General features: G+C 50.0%; 1 protein-coding gene across 9 annotated transcripts in view; it reads left to right on the top strand.

The window, feature by feature from the left end:
- LOC102061060 (protein CEPU-1) overlaps positions 1 to 20,066 on the top strand; it is a 399,822-nt gene that overhangs the window by 325,996 nt on the left and 53,760 nt on the right. The window lies entirely within an intron of this gene.

Here is a 20,066-nt window from a genome sequence, read left to right as displayed (position 1 = left end):
AGAAAAAACAAACAAGCAGCTGAAAGTTGAGCAGAACAAGGAAAGTTCAGGCTGCTCTGTAATGTCAAGGTGAGCAAGGCGATGGCATTTACGTGTGAGATATCCGGGACTCAGGATCTGGGATTAGTGTCAGCTCTTCTGTGGCAAGCTAAATTAGGAATGCAGAGGCTGTCTCTGTTTATGATACAGGGTTGTTAGGTGCTTCAGGTACTGTCATTCTTATTTAAGGATATATTTAAGGATTAACAGTAAGAAGTCCAGCATTAGCAGGAGAGAAATGAATGTTAGTGAGCTTAGGCTTGGAGGGCTTATTTTTGATCATCATCATGTGAGCTGCTTTAGGAGAGATGAGCTCCAAGATGGGGAGGGCGGGGGGAGATTCTTGTATTTTTGCAGGAAAAGAAAACGTTTTGCAAGTTTGAATAGAGCTCAGAACTTAGCAACAATGACGGCTGCACGGGTAAAGCTGCATAACTCCCCGGAGCCGGTGCCTTTGCTGGGCTGGGGAGCTGGCTCACAGCACCCAGCCTATTTTTAGCTTCTATTTTTTTGCTGTTTCTTTCTTCTCGTGCAGAATATGTGTGATCAAACAATGTCCACGGATTTCTTTGTTGTTTGAAATCATTCTGTGTTTTTAATTGGCAGCTTTTCTGTTTCGCCTTGATCGTGGCTGACTGCAAGTAGGTTACGTTTGCTCTGAGCTGTCTCAGGCACCTTGGGCTGGTCTGGAGAAGTTTCCTCCTGATCCTGCTCCCTCCAACCGGGTGTAGCACAAAGACTTTTCTTGCTGCCAAACATTTTCTTATGTGTAAACGCCACGCTTTGCATTCCCAGGCTTTGGCTTTGATATTTGCTGCCCACAAGCACCTGGTGCTGGGGAAAAGATGCTGAGGATTCACAGCTCTTGACATCCCAAGATTTTTTTTTTTTTCAGGGCTTTTCTTAAAGCAGAAATGGGTGAAAAGATTGGTTCATTTGTGCAGTGCGTTAAGTCAGTTCTGATGGCTGAGATGCAAGAAGGGGGAGGTCTCACTATCCCCCACCTCTGTTTGAAGGAGTAGCAGAAAATGTACAGCCCAAAACTCCTGGTTTTGACATACCCATTTAAATAATTTTAATTCTTATAATTAAATATTGCAATTATCAGGTCCAGCTCATCCTTTGAGGTGAGTTGGGTGTGCTGCAGGCTGTGTTTCACCCCTCTGCACTGAGGCCTCTGCAAACCCTTGCTGGATGATGGAGTGGGCACCCCATGGCTCCAGTCCAGCACTCCAGAGAAGAGGGTAGCCAGGCTGAAGTAAAAAAGGTGCCCAATTTTGTGTTAAAAGTGCTTAACCAAACTGGACAACTCCTGAGTATCCATTACTTCTGTGCTTCCTGAAGCTGAAACAATGCTATTATCCCCCATCACACTGCATGACCTACATTTGACTTGAAAGCCTCCTGCTAATAATTAGTTTGAATTTTGATTTAAAAATAAACACATTCATATTCTAGGTTTCAAAACTTGAAGAAATCAAGCCCCTGGATAGATGAAATCCCACACCTTTCCCTCCTGGTCCCTCCTTTCCCTGATTTCCACACAGGCAGTGAGGAAGGAGTGAATTAGCTGGGCTCAGTGGAGGAGGAGAATTTGGATATAATGAGACCACTGGGCATTTTCCTGGAAAACTGCAGGAGCCTCAGTGCTTGGGAGATTTGGGCCATCTGGATAAAGAGGGTCAAACTCAGCGTTGGCAGGGATGAGGCAGCGGGGGCAGAGGGACAGCTTGGCCTCGCCAGAGGAGCTGTGGAGAGCACAGAGCAATGCTCAGCACCTCCAGCAGAAAGCTCAACCCTTCCCTTCCCTTCCCTGGCTGTCCAATCCATCAGCATTGTGCTGCTTCTCCTGCTCCTCGCTGTCCATCTGCCTGCCTGGTGCTCCACAAGGAGCATCCAAGGTGTGGAGGCAGCGCCTGGCACTTGGCAGGGAATGGTCGCTCACCCACAGGTTGGGGGTTAATTAGCACTTCTGGGGAGGACAGGCCTTGTAGCAGGCCATGGGCTTGCTAGGGCCCAGTGGAGAGGCCTAAAGATAGGAAATGCCAAGTCATGGTGAAATAGCAAAGAAGCCCCTCTCTTCTGCCTTTCGGACCCCAGCTTATCTCTCTGTGACCCCATAGGTCACTTTCCCTTAAGCTGTGCTATGGGACAATTTTGGATCCTCCTATACCCTATATAATGGGCTGTTTTAGCCCATTCTGGTTAGAAGAGCCATCACTGGAACCCTTCACAGACCCCTCCAATAAAGCCATCGCTGTAGAACTCCAGCTGCCATCTCCTCTCTCATGCCTGCCTCCTGGCCAGCCTGGATGCCTTAGAAAGCAGAAGAGCTGAACCCAAAAGAGCTGAGAATCACTAAAAGGAGCTGATATCCCTTAAGGTTGCCTGCAGCTAAGAGCAGCCTGGGTACTCGGACACTCTGTCCCCAAAGGACTGAGTTATCTAGCCCATGCTGCCCACTTGGGTGCAAACCTGCCCAGCAGGGAACCGGGACAGGACCTGTGCCTGGTGGAGATGGGATCTGTCCCAGAGAGGAGAGGTGCAGCTGGGCTGTCCCACTGTCACTCTGGGAGATGGATGCATGTTCTTACTAGGGCTTAGACCCCATCCGATGGGATGCAGCAATAAGGGCTGTGGTGATTGTGGCAACACCTCATCATCTGCCCTTCTCCAGGCACCTCAGGGCTTTCTGTTGCTGGAGGGAGAAAATGCAGAGAGCTGTCATGATCATAATGCTTCTCCAAAATCCCAGTGTCCTCATTCAGTCATTACATGTCCAGGCTTTCCCCTGTGTTTCTTGGCGTCCGGTCTCCTTTTGTCATGGTGTGCTGCCGTGTGCTCGTGGGTGGTTTTTGTGCTCTCAAGAGAAAATGTGGAAGGTAGAACAGCCAGAGAATGTGTTTTTGGAGATGCATCCTTGCCTGGATGTGATGCTCCCTTCCCACCAGGTACCTGCTCACAACCACCCCTCTTACTCTTTGTTCTGCAGCCATAGCACAGTGGGTTGGAATTTTGGAGTGTGCTTTTGTAGACAAATCTCACAGCACAAGTGACTGCACCTGGGAGAAAAACCTGGCTCTCTGCTTAATCCAGAAATCCCCTAAAACACCGGATGGCACCGTGGGGTCGTTCTCATTCCGAGCTGATGATGTGTCCATGCCTTGAAGCATGACAATTCCTGCTTCTTATAATTCCTTTATAGCAAAAAAAAGTCTAATCAAACTTTATAGTGACAAAACCAAGAGGATTCTGTGGAAATTAGTGTGAAATCCTATAGAAAAGGGGAAACAATGAAGCATCCCTGGTGGGATCTCACAGGTGAATTTTTCCACCCATGGGGAAGGGTTTTATATTCCGGCTGCTTCGGCAGCACTTGCCCATAAGGTGTAATCCTAAATGATGCCACTTCAGGTGCTATTTTTATTCAGGAAAATGTCAAATCCTTTCTCAGAACTTAGTGACTTGTTGTCTTGGTAATTTCTTGCAGAAACAGGATCTATAAAAATCCCCTATTTTCTTGGCACTAGGCTTTTCTTGTCTATTTTGGATGTAAATATTTTTTACAATCGGGGAAAAAAAAAGGGGGGCTGCTTTAATTCTACAAGTGGTGCAATTTTCCCCTAGAATGTCTCTTGGAGGACTGTGCACTCAGATTTATGGTCCTGGCCCAGTGTCCTTTGAAACACAGTCCTTGTACACACAGACTGTATCTGCCCCATTCTCTCTTCATGCACTGGTTCCTAATCTGAATCCCAGCCCTTGGGAAGCTGGAAATCCAGCACTGAGCAGGGTTATATCCATTTGGAGTTGTGTGTGGCAGCATGGAGGGCAAACTATGCTGTTTAGTGGGAATTTAGAAGAAACTTTCCAACCAAAATGGCATTTTCAACAACAAATAATCACTTTGGCAATGAATCACTTCCAGATTTTGGCAACTACAAGTAATTTGCAAATTAAAAGAACATAATCGAAGAGTGTTTCTGATAACACCGAGATGTTCTGTACTCAGGAGAGCTTGGGGCTGGTTCTGCAGTGCTTCAGTCAGAAATCTTCTCCCCAGAGAGGCTCCTGCCTGGTGGCTTCCCAGTGAGGCTCTGCCATGTCCTGGTGGGACTGGGAGCTCTGGGCAGGCCTGGTGGAAACTTTCATAGAATCAAAAAGGTTGGAAAAGACCTCTAAGGCCATTGTGTGCAAGGATTAAGCCAGCACTGCCAGATCCACCACTAAACCATGTCCCTGAGTCCATAAGGTGGTGATGGAGGAGGAAGAGCAGAGCCTTTGCTCCCGCTGTGATCAGCACTGACATCTTGGGGTTTCTGCAAGATGCAAAAGGAATCTTTGAGGAGGGCATGGGGTCATTTTGGGATATTCCTACCGCCGTCCAGGCTCCTGGGGTGCAATGCACTTTGAGTGAGATCCGAGGGAAAAGCAAGGCAGGAGCTGCACAGCCCTTCCTGGGAGAGAGGGAGATGATGAACAGTGTCTTCCCAATCACAACAAGATCCCCAGAGTCCAAAAGGAGCAAGGCTTGGGCATAAAAGCCAGAGCTGCCCTAATAAAACATTTACTGGGGTTTGGAGACCTGTGTGCTCCGACACGGTGCATACATATTAAATGATCAAAGTTTCCATGCCTTCGGAGGAGCCGGCTGCTAATCTAATGCAACCCTTGGGCTTTGCTCACCACTGACTCTGCATGAAAGCAAATGCCGGCTCTGTTTTCCTATTTAAAAGATTTCTGAGCTAAGCCAGGCGGGTCACAGTTCAGGAAGCAATAGGATCTGGCCTCTTCAGGGCTTTGGCAAGGCTTGTTAGGGTTGGGATGGGTGAAAAACGTGAGTCGCTTGTTTTTAAAATTTTAAAAGTTTAATGATAATAAAAATAGTAATTATAATTGGAGTAATAATAATTTGGACAACTTGAATTAGGACAATACGAGACAATAAGAATAAAGAGTTATGGACAGTCTGGGTACCTTTTTCTCAGCAGCATAAGCCAAAAAAGGACCCACGTTAACAGAGAATTAACCCTTAAAAACAACAGCCTGTTGCATATTCATACACTTCATACATGATGCATAAATTCCATTCAAACACAGGATTCTGTCTGGGCAGTGTCAGCTTCTTCCTCTGAATCCTGACAGCATCTTCATGGCTGAGCGAGGCAGGAAGAAGTTTGTTTCTCCTGATAAGAGAGCCGTAAATTCTTTTTCTCTGAAACATTTAGATGTCCTGTGGCTGCTATCTTGCTGCAAGTCCTTTCTTTAAAAAAAGGTATCTTACATAGCATAGTTTCTATTTTTACATTATGTTATAACCTAAAACTATATTTAACACACTACTTAAGAAAATTAATACAGCATCACTTTCTAACACAACACATATATCATTTGAATATTTGCAAAAAGCCAATCATAACATAGGCATTTTTCACAGGATGGATCCGGCTCCTTCTCTCAAGCCCTGTCTGTCTCTGACTCCTGCAGGCCAGCTTGCTGCTGCCATGGTCTCACCCCCTCCTCCTCCTCCTCCTCCTCTGCTTGTCCCTCCCTTCCCTAAATCCCTCTGTCCACATCCCATTGCCCGGCTCTGCCGGCTTCTCAGCTCCCAGCCTGAGCGTTCAAGTGCTGCCGTTGGATTAAAACCAAAGCAAAGGGAGGAAAAAACCCAACCCAAACAATCCCACTCCCTTCGAATTTATAAAGCGAGCGCACTCGAGCTGGAATGTGCCGAGGAGGAAAAGCAAAACACAGAGCCCCCGGGGTGCTGTTTCTGAGAGTGATGCAGCCCTTTATTTGCCTGCCTCCACTTGTTTGAGCCGTGCAGGGAGGCAGGAAGGTAAAATCCTGGCTGGGTACAGGTTCCTGGCACTGGGGCATGCTCAGAGCTCTGCAAACCTCCAGCTCTGCCATCATATGTGTTGCTGCTGCTGCACAGCAAACACTTCACCTCCTGCTCATCGCTGCTCCAGTGCTTTGGGACAGATGGGCTTGGTTTTCCACTTGGTTGCAGCATTTCTTCTGCTTCTCGAGTGTCTCCCGTGTCTTTCATGTAATTCCTTAACTAGTTTCCATTTACCGGCGGTCGCTTTCTTTTAAAGTACTTGAATCTGTTTGATCATCAACAAATTTCTCTTTCTGTTCCTCTGATAAAAAATTAAATCTGGGCACTTTTTGAAGCCTTCCTCCCCACCCCCTTTTCTCTTCCTCCATCTCTGCTCAGTGGGGAATCAGTCCTTTTCTAGCGAAACGAAAATAAATAAAAATTAGAGTTCAAAGTGGGATATCTCCTCTTAAGAAGAAGAAGAGGGGAAGAAGAAGGAAAAAAAGCCCCACCATATATTCTTACAGATGTGACATCAAAATGGAAAACTATAAAGGACATGTTTTCAAAGCCTTGTACAGGGACTGAGTTCGATAAGTAGGAAACAGGCAAAGTCTCTCTGGGTGCTTTGAAATCCTATCCCCAAGCCACCAAAGCTGTTGTTTTAGCTGGAGTGCTGGCGTTTCTCCACCTGCCAAAGCAGCTGGATGGGGAGCAGAGGCTGCTGCGGGCCCCATGTCACCACAGAGGGGTGGGAATGTGCATGGACAGGAGAGTGACATCGTGGTGGAGTACTGGCATCCCCTGTGTCCCTGTGTCACCTTAGCACCTGCCAGCAGAGCCATCTCCTTCCTTCCTTGCTTGCTCACTGCAGAGGAGCTTTGGGGTGTGATGGGAGATGGAGCAGGGGAAAAGCATGGCCAGTCCCTTGGGAAGGGATGGTACCCAGGGCAGGACAGAGCTGTGGGACATCAGCTCCTTCTGTGTCTTGGGGATGGCCACCATCATTCGGGCTGTGGGGGTGGGCAGTGAGAACTGCTGGCTCTGCTGAGAGCTGCTGTGGCTGGGGAGGGGCTGCATCGGGGCAGGGCTGAGTGTGGGGTCACTCTGGGTTCCCACCCACCATGGAATTGGTTGGGATAACCCCCATGAGGCTGTGGAACTGCGGTCTGGGGGCTCCCCAGCAGTGGAGGGGCTGCATCAGGGCAGGGCTGAGTGTGGGGTCACTCTGTGTTCCCACCAGCCTGGAACTGGGTTGGGATAACCCCCATGGGGCTGTGGAGCTGCAGTGTGGGCCGGGGGCTCCCCTGGCAGTGGAGGAGCAGCTGGGCAGTCCTGCGGTGTGGCAGATGGATTAGCAGCTCTCTGTTGCCCAGGTAACTGCCTTTCCTCCCCTGAATCCTGATTATTTGGTTTTTCACCACTCGCCGTGGGGCCTGCGACTCATTCCATCCTTCCCAAACCCACGGGTGCCCTGGCAGAGCAGCTCCAGACTCAGCTCCCTCCCTCCCCAAAGGGCTTTTTACCCTGTGGGCACAGTGGAGGCTGAGCCATCGTGTCCTGGGACGCTCTGAAGGAGCCACAGTGGGGCTTGGAGCAGCCAGGACATTCCCCAGGGGTCCCATCCAGCCCAGTGGCTCTGCATAAAGGGTCCAGTGTGCTGGTGGTTGTTTTCTGCAGGTAAAGGCTCAGCAGCAGTTTGATTGCATTAATACAAATTACAGGAGTTTTCCAATGCATGTGAAACCCCTTGGCTGCCCCAGGATGCGGGGAGCAGGGTTGGGTGAGGTGGTCAGGTGCAAACTTTGGTGTTTGGGTGTATCCAAGGTCAGCAGAGCATCTCTGCTGCAGGCAAACACCTGTGGGAACAGGGACCAGCCCTGAGCTATCCAAGCCTGGATTGTACATCTCTGTTGTCTAGGGAAGATCATAACAGCCAGGAAAATGTCCCACAGCTCCCAGCAAGCAAAAGCTCCCCCCTGCTCCAGGCAGGTGACTTGCACAGGCACAGGAGGCTTTAGGAGGTTGAGTGATGTTTCAAACAGCAATTTTTCATCTGTCACTTCATCTCCTCCTGCACCTTCCCGGGGTTATCCTCAGCACAAACTCCTTTTCCAAAGATTTTCTCCAACAAAACTCTCTCACCCCATCACTTCCCTCAGTGCTCATGGAGCATCCAGGCTGTCTGATGTAGAATACAAATGTCTGGAGCCCGTGGCTGTGACATCCACGTGCTTTCAGGGACAGCACAGGCACCTGCCTGATGCAATCGATTATTTCTTTTGGGGAGGAGGAGCTGCAATTAATCTCTGCTTGTCTTTAGTGCTTTTTGTTGTCTTTCTGGCTGTTAAACTGCTTGTGTGGAAGGGAAGATGTACGTATAATGCTGAAAACCTTGTCTGGGTAGGAGGCACCAGGAAACCTTTGGCTTCTGGGGTGTTCCTGTTGTCCAATGTGTCTCTGGTGAGTGAAGAGGGAGATTTCTTGGTTTGGGCCACAGGGTGGGCTTGAGCCCAATGATGTGCTGAAGTTTTGAGGCTGATTGTCTCACTGAGAATCCCTGACTCCTGCTCCATCACCTTGGATTAATTACAGTACAATGCAATATACATTTATATGGTGTCTGCACAAGTGTCTCAGGGCTTCTGCAATCTGAAAAATCTAATTAAGGTGCAGCCTCCAACATGAATGCTTATCACCGGGATGCGTGCAGCCAGCCGGGGGCAGCTGCCTCCCCGCCTCACCCAGAGCAGGATCCACACTCTCCTGGCATTATTAATTACTCGAAGCTTGGTGTCCGAGACACGATCAATACTGCAGCTCTGCAGAGATAGGAGAGACAGAGTGAGTGTTAGGGAGCTGGAGATAACCATCGGCCAGAAACGTGGTGGTGGAGCCTGTTCCTGCCTAGGAGGAGGAGGAGAAGGAGGAAGAGGAGGAAGAGGAGGAGTCTCTTTGCTGAGATGAGCACCTGTTTCCCTGTAATTTTGATGCTGGGATCTTCTCCATCAGTTACTCACTGATGGAGAAGAACATGGTTGATACTCCCTGATGGAGAAGAACGTGGTTGATGTTCAGTCTTGGTTTGGAGAAGGTGCTGCCTTGGGGGTTGCACTGCTGATGGACACAGCAGCATCACTGCAACACTGATTGGGCATTTTTATTTTGTCTCAGCAGCTGTGAGGAACGCCCCAAAGGAAGGGAGGGAGCACCACAAGTGTGATGAGAACGTAAATAACCAGGGGAAAAGGGAAAGGAAATGTGAAGTGGCCCTTTAAATATGAGCCTCCAGAGCCCAGAGCCCAACTAGCTTTCCCTCAAGTATTCAAATGAGATTGCAGCATCAGATTGGTATGCATTAGGCTGGTCTCAATGAAAATTAACATGTAATTGCTTCAAATGAAGTAAGTGAGGAGGTAATCTGTTCTTAAATTGGATTCTCAGGATTTTGTGGTACCATAATGCAGCTGTGAAATGAAATATATTTTAAGGATGATGTCCTCAAGGGGAGAGGGAAGGATAGGGGGTGTCTTTACTGGGAAGGGTCCTTTCCCTCCCTCCCTCTTTTGTTTCTGGTCTCATTAGTGCTATTTTATAAATGAGGAGAGGGCTTTGGTGACATGGCATGGCTGGAGAAGGTCCCATTGCTTTGGCTTCATCGTGTTTCCTTCCTCAACATCCCTCCTGCTCCTCCTTTCCATTGCCTCTGGTTCCCCACTTGCCTTGCTGTGCCAATGCCTCTCCAGCCTCTTCTGTCAGGCACAAGTCCCCATCCCATTGTGGAGTCACAGGAGAGTCATGAGAGGAGCACCTGAACTTTGTTTATGTAGCAAACCACCTCCTGCTTAGGCAATGGGAGAAGATCTGGCTCTGTGGTGAGGCTTATGTGTCTGTGAGAAGCTGTGCAGGTTCTTGCTAGGGAGCTGTGCTCTCTGAGGGGGGATGTCAGAGCAAGAGGCACAGTTTAGCTTTTTCTCTCAGCTGTTTGTGCTCTTCTGCCAAAGAAGAATCACCCTGTGACGCAGTACAGCACTGCAAGGCTTCAGGATTCATCTCCAAAGGCTTGGGATGCCCCACTCCTCCTACTCAGCCTTGAGTTGCCGGGACCACCTCTCTTTTAATTTTAAGGATTTGCTGCTTGTCCTTGTTCTGTCTCTCCCCATCTCTCCCCACCTGGCAGCAGAAGCATGACAAGCTTGTGGTGAAGATGCAATTAGGAGCGTGAGGGAGAGCTGGTGTAGGAAGGTGGTGTGGTAACCTGCAATTATTCCCAGGCTAGAATTATAGAGATGGCATGGCATATATAGATATAATATATATAGATAGAGAATATATAGATAAAGAATAGATAGATGGATATATATATAGATATGGTATGTATATGTACAATAGCAGCATATTTTTGCCGCATGAAGTCGTGGCTGCCCCATCCCTGGAAGTGTCCAAGGCCAGAATTATAGAGATGGCATGGTATATATAGATATAGCATATATGGATAGAGAAAATATAGATAGAGAATAGATAGACTGATATATATAGATATGGTATATATATGTACAATAGCAGCATATTTTTGCCGCATGAAGTTGTGGCTGCCCCATTCCTGGAAGTGCCCAAGGCCAGGTTGGATGGGAACCTGGGATAGTGGAAGGTGTCCCAGCCCATGGCAAGGGATAGAACAGGATGATCTTTAAGGTTCTCTCCAACCCAAACCATTCCATGATCCTATCTTGACCCAGCTGGTCAGCCGAAGGCAGTGACAGTGCAAGATCCCCCAGCTCCAGAGCAGCTCTGCCAGTGCCTTGAAAACCTGATTCCTGATCTTGTTCCCTTCCCTGGGCACAAGATTTCCTGTGTTATCTCCACCAGTGCCCTGCAGCCCTCTGTTTGCAGCTCCTCTCACCCCCTGCTCCTCCTCACAGAGCCCGCGGACTCTCAGCATCCTTCAGCAGCCTCCAGTTCCCTCCTCCATCCCTCTCTGCAGCCCTGGCAGAAAGCGTTCACCCCTCACCGCTCCTGTTTTGTGCCTCAACTTCTAAGGAAAAGCCACTTCAGTGATAATTTCCCACTTGTGATAAGTTAAGTGCATCGCTTCCTTTGGAATGCATTTTCAGTGCAGTTAAGCTCAGCAGTGCCTTGCCTGCGTGCGCAGTTAAACGCGCTCCTTTGCAGCCCGTTGGGGTGGATGGCATCGCTTTATTCCAGGGCCATTAGTGTCACTTGGCAAAGCAGAACCGGGATTTATTCCGGGGCACAGCTCGTAATTGGGCGAGTTCAGCGCTGTTCAGGCAGTGCAGAGTGCAGGAGGAGAGCTGGAGCTGCTGGGGGGGCTGGAGGATGGGGAGTTGGGGTGAGTTGAGGGACTCAGCCCAGGACTAGTAGGTGATAAAGAGCGTTTTTTCCTAGAGAGAAGCGCAGAGCAAGGAGAGAGATCCCTGTTCTTTTGGAGGCAGAGAGAGAAAACAACTTCTCTGCACTGGCTGCTGACAGTGCAGCCTGCAGGAGGAGAGCAGGAGCTGGAGCTGCTGAGGGGGCTGAAGGATGGGGAGTTGGGGTGATTTGAGTGGCTCAGCCCGGGACTTGTAGGTGGTAAAGAGCATTTTTTCTAGACAGAAGCCCAGAGCAAGGAGAGAAATCCCTGTTCTTTTGGAGGCTGAGAGAGAAAATAACTTCTCTGCACCTCCTCAGATGAGGAGACCTTGTTTGCAAGGGTTTACACTGCTCTGTAATGTTTGAGAGGAGAGGATGAGATCATCAGGGAGTTATTTTCTTCCCGTGGCATTTTCCACACCTCTTTTTAAAGCTGCCAGAGGCTGGTCCTGGGCTGGGCTGATGGAGTGAGGATCCTTCTGTAGGCAACCCTGGAAGACTGCCAGGGGAAGGGTGGCTTTGCCTGCTGGCATCCAGGAGCCTCCTGTTCATTACTTGGGCTTTGGGAATGCAGAAAAAGGAGAAAATTCTGAGGAATAACTGTCCCACAGCTCAGCACAGGATCCCTCCAATGGCTTCCCTGGTGGTACCCTGTCGGGATCTCTAGCTGGTCAGAATGACCCTGAGAAAAGTTGGAAAGTCTCTTTTCCCAGCCTGGCGCTTGAAAAAGGAGTCAGAGCTCTTCATTTCTCAGTCTCAAGGTTGTTTATTGTTTCTTATCTATAAAAAATTTTCTCCTGCCCTGCCAAGGTGCATCCAGCAGGACAGTTCCAGGCACTCTGCCTGCCCCTGGGGTGGTGTTATGTCTTTATACTAAAAACTACATGTACAATGTTTACAATTACTTTCCAATACCTATCACCTATGTTAGACAGTGAGCTTCTACTCTAAACCAATGCGTAAGCAGAAGATGGAGGCCAAGAAGAAGAAAGAGAAAGGCTGGACACACCCAGTTCCCTCCATCTTGCCCCCCTGAACCCCCATCCCAAAAACCTCAAAATTTACTTTTCCACCCTGTGATAACTTCACTAATATTCTACGTAAACTGTTGTGGCTTGCTGATCTTCATCTAAGGTTGGTAATTTGCTCCATGGGTCATAATCAAAACCACATGGGCATTTTGGGCTCTGTGCCAGGGTCTCTGAGACCCCTGGCAGGGGTCCTGGCTATCCTGAGCAGCCAGAGGGATGTCCTGGGTCCTGACAGTGCCCATGTCATTTGTGTCCCCACACAGCTGCCCACAGGCATTTTGGTGCTGGTGTCACCTCATGCCCAGGGCTATTAGCACTTCTGGAGGGCACCCAGGCAGATGGGCCAGGAACACACTCCAGTGGTGCCCCAGGGAGCCAGCCCCAGCCTGGGTTAGGGACTTCCTGCCATGCCTGCTGCCCTCATTGATGTTTTGTGGCACGCTCCGAGATGCTGAGATGGAAGATGCTATAGATGTGCAGAGCCCTGTTGTTAGCAGAGACAATAGGAGGATAAATAGAAAGGCTGGATGAGCCGAGCACGGGACTTGGAAAGGTGCTGGTGCACTGCTGCATTGCAGAGAGATAAAGACTTTTCCAGACGAGCCATCCCTGCCGGCTGCATCGTGATCTGCCCGCTCTGCAGCAGCCCTGGGGCCGGCACAGGGCTCTCCCAGCACTGCAGGATGCACACAGAGGTGCTCACAGGATGCACACAGAGGTGCTTACAGAATCCCAGCACTGCAGGATGCACACAGAGGTGCTCACAGAATCCCAGGATTACAGGATGCACACAGAGGTGTTCACAGGATGCACACAGAGGTGCTCACAGAATCCCAGCACTGCAGGCTGCACACAGAGGTGCTCACAGGATGCACACAGAGGTGCTCACAGGATCCCAGCACTGCAGGATGCACACAGAGGTGCTCACAGAATCCCAGGATTACAGAATGCACACAGAGGTGCTCACAGGATCCCAGCACTGCAGGATGCACATAGAGGTGCTCACACGATCCGTGCCTGCTCCCCACCCTGCCTGATGCTCAGTCAGCAGGAGCTCCAGCTCTTTTTGCAGCTCTTCTTCCCTTCCCAGTCCAGTTTCCTCCTGTTTCCTTGGCATGTGCCAATAGCTGTGTCTAAGGCAGCACACTGGGAGTTGTTTGCAGCTCTGCAAATCCCGGGCAGTGAACCAAGGCGGATCTTTTTGAGCCCAGTATTATTATTAATGTAATTAGTGTGAATCATTTGCATGTATAAACTTTCAATTGAGGAGATCAGGTACTTTATAAACATGAGTTAACTCACACTCCCTGGCAAGGAGGTGCCAGATATCTTTGAAGCCTTGCAGAGGGCAGGAATGAAGGGCAGGAACTTGCATGGACCAGTGGGAAATGCAGGACCTCACACTCCAGGGCCCTGAACCCCTCTGCAACAACCAACATGGAGCTGTCTGGGTAGGGAAGAGAGGGGGAAGCACAAAGGGGTTTTATTTTCCATTTCTGAGCATTCTTTTTGACCAGCTCAATGTTATTTTGAAGGGGCACTGATCCAAGGGTGCCTCCTCACCCTGCAGCCTTTGGAAAGCTCTGGCTGCTGCAGGGGGGACAGAAGGAAGGCGCCAGCCCTAGCAGGGACCCCCCCTTTCCTGCCAGACCCCACTGCTGAGTTAATCATTGGGTCAGCTCCTGCCTGGCAGGAACCAGGCTGCCCATGCAGGGAAGAGCACCGTGAGCCACTCTGTGCTGTGAAAAGCTCCTCGGGCTGTGTCTTTGGTGGCGTCACATCAGTGGGAGCTCCAGGGATGCCCTCCAGCCAAACTCACAGCGAGGGCCAGGATGACTGGGCTGGTCCTGGGGAGCAGGTGAGGACAGGAATGCCAAGAACCTGATCACAGCCACTCACCCCAGCAGGGCTGAGCCTCCAGCCCTCATTAGAGTCCCTGACTGAGCACTGGGGGCTTTCAGCAGTACCAAACCTACAGATATTTTAATCCAACAGTCCACTGCGAACGCTTCCTGCTCTTTGCCTGTGACTAGCACATCCATCCTTACCATCCAAGCTCCATGGCCTGAGCTGGGTGTCCCTGCTCCAGCAGAAAGGGGTTATTGCTGGGGGAGCACGTGCTGTTCCCCACGTGTGTGGGTGCTCTCAGTGTGTGCTGTGTGGGGCTGGTGTGCAGGGCAGCACTGGCCAGCGCTGTGGATGTGAGCAGACAGCGCTGCAGGGAGGGTGTGTGAGCAAACACAGGCTGGCTGTGCACAGAAAGGGAGCAGATGCTGTAAATCCTGCTGGAGAAGGGCTGGACTGGGAGAAATTGCTGGTGCGTGACTTAGCCCAATGCAGCAGAGAGAGCAAAACCAGACTGGGTTGTAACAATGAGAGATTTGGCTCGATATTTATTAGTTAAAAAGCTTCCAGACCATGTTCTGTGTGATAGCCACACCTCAGGCTGTCCATGGCATGGGCATGCCAGCCTTACAGGATTGTGGGCAGTGCCTGTCCCAGGGAGCATGGCACAATCTGGCTTCAGCTTTCCCTGTGCCCAGGAATTGATAGCCAAAATTCTCTCCTAAACATCATAGGGAAGTCTGTGAGACTGTGCCTGACTGGGATTGAGTTGTTCACAGCCCGGCCTTTAATTAATCCTAATAAATAACAATAAAATGTGATAATCACAGAAATAAATCTGAAGATGTGGAGCTCTGCCTCGGGCGGCGGGCTGGTTTAGTTGATCATTTATAGCTTGGCTGACAGTGCAGAGGCTGGAAGGTGATGTCTGGGATATGAGAAGCTGGGGACAAGGCAGGCCCAGAGCATCCTGTCATCTTACCCAGCCTCAGTGGGAGGATTTGCACCCAATTTTAAGATAAAACCCCAAATTTATTCCTGGTCTCCTGCTTGGTTTAGCTCATAGCAGACAAAACATTGCTAGTGTGGGATTGATTAAAAATCTGGAAGTGTGTGGGAATGGCTGAGTTGGACTGGGAAGAAAATGAAAAGACATCTGGGGATGCCACTTGGGGACATGGTTTAGGGTGTGGTGGGCTTGGCAGTGCTGGGTTAATGCTTGGACTCAATGGTCTTAAAGGTTCTTTCCAACCTAAAGATTTGGGGTCACTGCCATTGTGAAATTCTATCAAGTGGCCAGGATTTAGGAAGGTGGTTTCTCTAGTGTGGGCATGCCATGAAAATTAGGGGTGATGGAAGGAGAATTGAGCCTGGGGAGGGTCAGTTTGTTCACAGCCCAGGCTGGGCCTCCACATTTGATGGGGTGAGCCAGGCTTAGCCCTGTTCTGCCTCCCCATGATGGAGCTTGTACCTTGATAATTGCAATGAAAGCAGCAATCAGGTTGGTAATTTTGCTGAGCTCTTTTCAGTTCTAATTAACATTATTCATTTCTTGTGTGTCCTGCTGGGTTGAGACAATCTGTGCTCTCCAGCCCAGCCCTCTGGAACACCAGCAATCTGCATAAGAGGCAACAAAAAAAGTGTTGTGTGCCAATTACTACACTTCAGTAATTAAAAACCTCCTTCCCCCCACTGCCTGCCCACCTCCTCTCATGTCATTTTTTTGTGTGCAAACTCGAGAAAGCAAAGAGAGAAATTCAGGAGGGCACGTCACTGCTGGTGTGTGCCATCTGTGGCTGCTCTGGAGTCGCAGGGAGGTGCTGGGGACACAGCACGGGTGGGATCAGTGGTCAGGGAACTCAGCCTCAGCACCCTGCTGCTTGTTTATTCCTGGTACTTGTTTACGAGGCTGTTTTGTCCCCACTGATGGCTTTGTTGGCATTTTCAGCCCTGCTCATCTTTGTGCTCGCTGGCAGAATCCTTGTGCTGTTGCTTTCCCACTTTCAATTTGTCTTTGAGTGCTGTCCCTACAGCCAGGTGGGCTGTTGGCTGCACCTGTGGGGTCCTCTGGATGCATGAGCTCAACCCTCAGCTATGGAAATGTTTGGGAATACCAGTCTGGGTGGCCAGCCCCTAATGGGCCAACTTGATAGAACAGGGTGGATAACAAAGCCGGGAAATTTTGCCTGTGGGAGATGTTGACAGATCTGGAAAGGGCAGCTCCACCCTGTATCCTGTAACTATAGGACAGGACAGAACACAAGCTCACACCGCTGTTCTCAAGGTGAAGAAAAAAGGAAAGTTTATTTTCTGACTCCAACATTTATAGTTTTCCAAGAGTGACAGTGGATTGGAGGGTGACAGTGCCGCCTCTCCGATGACACTGGACAAACCAACAATCCATCAATTTCTCCTCCTCCATAAAGGAATGCAAAACAATGAGTTATTTACAGAAAGTGTGTGAGAAAGTTCTCTACAAGAATATCAACATCAGAAGGCTTAGAAAATCTTAACCCACGGTGACATCATCCCTTTGAACCCACCACACAACTTTAATTGGGGAGTGCAGTGGGTTGGGACAGGTGGGTAGGACAGAGATTCACAGCTCTCACCTTTGCTCAGTGCAGGTAAATGTCTAAAATGCCCTAATTTGTGGTCATTTTGAGGTGCCCTGAGAGTCCTCAGGGAGCAGAGGGGCTGGTGCAGCATGAGGAGCTTCATCTCACTACAAACCATCCTTTCCTGCCCCAGAATGATGTAGGAGTGAGTTAGGGAGTGCTCTCCCCTCCCAGAGGAGAAACTCCAAGGCTTGGGACTCTGGGTTTATTGGGAAGGAAACAGCAGAGAGAGGCAGCAGTATCCAGAGCAGCATCATCTCCACCTTGTGCTGGCGCACAGCAGTTTTTCATCTTCCTGCAGGAGAAGTCCTTGCTGTCTGAGCAGGAGTGGAGCAAGGATTAAGGATCTTGAGAGAGAAAATTACCTCATCTGTGCTTAATTGTTTTTAGATCATCTTTTTGGAGGCAAGCAGTGCTTTCCGGCACCCCAAGGACCTCTCCCTCCCCTCCTTCCCTGGCACATCCTGGGCTGAGAGGGAAAGTGAGAGCTTCCAGCGAGGTGGAGGAGGCATCCCAGGGCTTTGCACTTTGCCAGGAGCAGGGTGGAAGGATGGGAGGCCGCGGGCTCGGCGGTGGCTTTGCTCTCCCCCTGTGCCTGGAGCTTGGCTTGCTGGCCAAAGCCAAAGGGTTTCTGCTTGGCTGCCCACGTGTGGGAGAGGAGGCTTCCCAGCCCTGCACCGGGCTGCTGGAGGAGGGAACGAGGAGCAGATGGAGGGGCTGGAAGAGCATTGGGTTGCTGTGATGAGCCTCGGCCACGGCGACCCTGACCTGTGCTTGTGCAAGGAGGAGCAGGAGGGGATGGAGGGGATGGAGGGGCTGGAAAGACAGGAGGGGCTGGAGGGGCTGGGGGAGCAGGAGGGGATGGAGGGGCTGGAGGGGCTGGAGGGGCAGGAGGAACAGGAGGGGCTGGAGGGGCTGGGGGAGCAGAAGGGGCTGGAGAGGCAGGAGAAGCTGGAGGGGCAGGAAAGGCAGGAGGGGCAGGAGGAGCTGCAGGGGATGGAGGAGCAGGACGGGCTGAAGAAGCTGGAGGGGCAGGAGGGGCAGGAGGAATAGGAGGTGCAGGAGGGGCTGGAGGAGAAGGAGGGACTGGAGGAAGAGGAGGAACAGGAGGGGCAGGAGGGGCTGCAGGGGTTGGAGGGGCTGGAGGGGCAGGAAGGGCTGGGGGAGCAGAAGGGGCTGGAGAGGCAGAAGAAGCAGGAGGAGCTGGAGGGGCAGGAGGGGCAGGAGAGGTAGGAGGAACAGGAGGGGCTGGAGGGGCTTGAGGAGCACGAGAGGCTGGAGGAGCAGGAGGAGCAGAGTGCTTGGAAGCAGCTCAGGAAGGAGCACAACTGCCAATCCCTAAATAGCCCAGTGCATCCAGAGGTCAAAGCACCTCTTTCCCAGGAGCCGTGCTGTGCTTTATTATATATATATATTTATATATATATATATATATATATATGTAGGCTCAGGAGCTTTAAGAGGCAGGGAAGAATACAAAGTACCAGCTTGAAGCTTGCCGATCCCAGGGACAGGGAAGCGTGTCTGGATGATAAGGAGAGATTGTGCCCGGGTGCTGTGAAGGGCGACAGCACTTATTTCACTGTTGCCTCATGCGTTACCTGAGCCCCGTTGCTTTTCAAAAGCACTTAAATGCCCATGTGATAGAGGGAATGCTTGGATTGCACACTGTCTGGCTCCATTATTATCCAAGGATCTCCAAGCTGATGCATTTCATAAAGGATACTGGCGTGGAGGAGGAGAGGGGAAATATATATTTTTAGTTCTGCCTGCTTACAGTTCCTCAAGGTAACGTCTGCAGAGGGGATTGGGTGAGAAATTCAAGTCATGTCTGGTTTCTCATCACCCAGCCCTGGACACTCCTGTGTTTGTGCAGAACCACCACCACAGGAGCCTATTTCATGGTACCAGAGCCAAACACCAAATAACCACTTCATTTTATTCGTGCCCCATAGGTCTGAGCTACCAGCAGAGCTGAGATTTGGAGTTCAATATACTAAACCCATCCTCTGGGAAGAAATCTCCAGTTTAATTCAACTTGTGCAACTAAACTCTCAGGCTTTTCACTCAAGCTGTAATGCAGCTGAGAGCAAGAGCCAAGTTCTTGGTGTTCAGCCCAGACTGAATCTATTGCTTTTTTTAATGTAGATCATAAAAATCTGTTCACATTTAATTTATTATTATCGTAATATCATTATGGAGCAGTAGTAAAATGGTTTAATTTATTGGCTGTTTTTCACACCAGGGAGGGAGGATGGAGCAGGAGTTGGGTACTGGCAACTCAGGGGTGTCCTGTGCTGCAGACAACACATCTTATGCATGTTTCCTCTGTCACCCCCAAAATTTGTGTGTTGAGGCTGGGTGGGCTATTTTGGCTTCTCCTGTAATCGCTGGGGCCAAAGAGGTTTCAAAAAGAGGCTGAATGAGATGGGACAGCTTTTCCCCAGGTGGGTTCCTGTGTCTTCCCTGGCATCAGTAATGGACACAGGAAGAGAAGTCTTCCATCACAGGGTCATTAAGGTTGGAAAAGCCTCTAAGATCAGTCCAACCATTCCCCTGTACTGCCAGGTCCTCCACGAATCCATGTCCCCAAGTGCCACATCTATGGGACTTCTAGATCCCTCCAGTGACTTCAGCACAGCCCTGGGCTTGACCACCCTTTCAGTGAAGAAATATTCCCTAATATTCAATCTGAACCTTGCCTGGTGCAACTTGAGGCCATTTCCTCTTGTCCTATCGCTTGTTACCATGTAGAAAATGTACATCCCCACCCAAAGGGGGCTGTAAGGACTCCCAGTAAGGACACAGCTCACCCAGAGAAAGGACACACTCCCTAAAGTGTCCAGAACAAGTCCACATGCCACAGATACACCATCCTTGCCATTAGCTCCCCTGTCAGTGCAGTTTGGCACGTGGAGCCCATTAAGTCCCTCACATTCCTTGAAGTCACCCTGAGTGAGACATCCCAGCGGCTGCTGGGCTCCCTCTCAGTGCCTCTGAAGTTAATTTGCATCCAGCCACTGCACAATTAATGAAGTAGTTTGGGGGAGAACATAAACAGTGGATCTTAGGCTGAGTGGTTTTATGCAGGGACATTATGTTATGGGGCCAGCATCCAGTAAAGTGTGGCTAAATCCCGATGGCTCCGTAATCCCAAAATTTCTCAGACAGAAGCAGGGGTTTAGCTGGCTGTGGGGGCTGCAGGTTTCAGCTGTTTAGAGAACTTCTTGATGCTTTGAGGACTCAAACCTGGCTTGGGGACATGGGGATGAGGGGTTACAGGGCTGGCAGAAACCTTTGGGAGGAGCAGGACTGATCCCAGCTAATGTTGACAGGAAA

The sequence above is a fragment of the Zonotrichia albicollis genome, chromosome 27 (genome assembly GCF_047830755.1).
Source record: "Zonotrichia albicollis isolate bZonAlb1 chromosome 27, bZonAlb1.hap1, whole genome shotgun sequence".
Lineage (NCBI taxonomy): Eukaryota > Metazoa > Chordata > Aves > Passeriformes > Passerellidae > Zonotrichia > Zonotrichia albicollis.
Note: the sequence above shows the minus strand (reverse complement) of the source record. Positions and strands in the feature narration are given on the sequence as shown.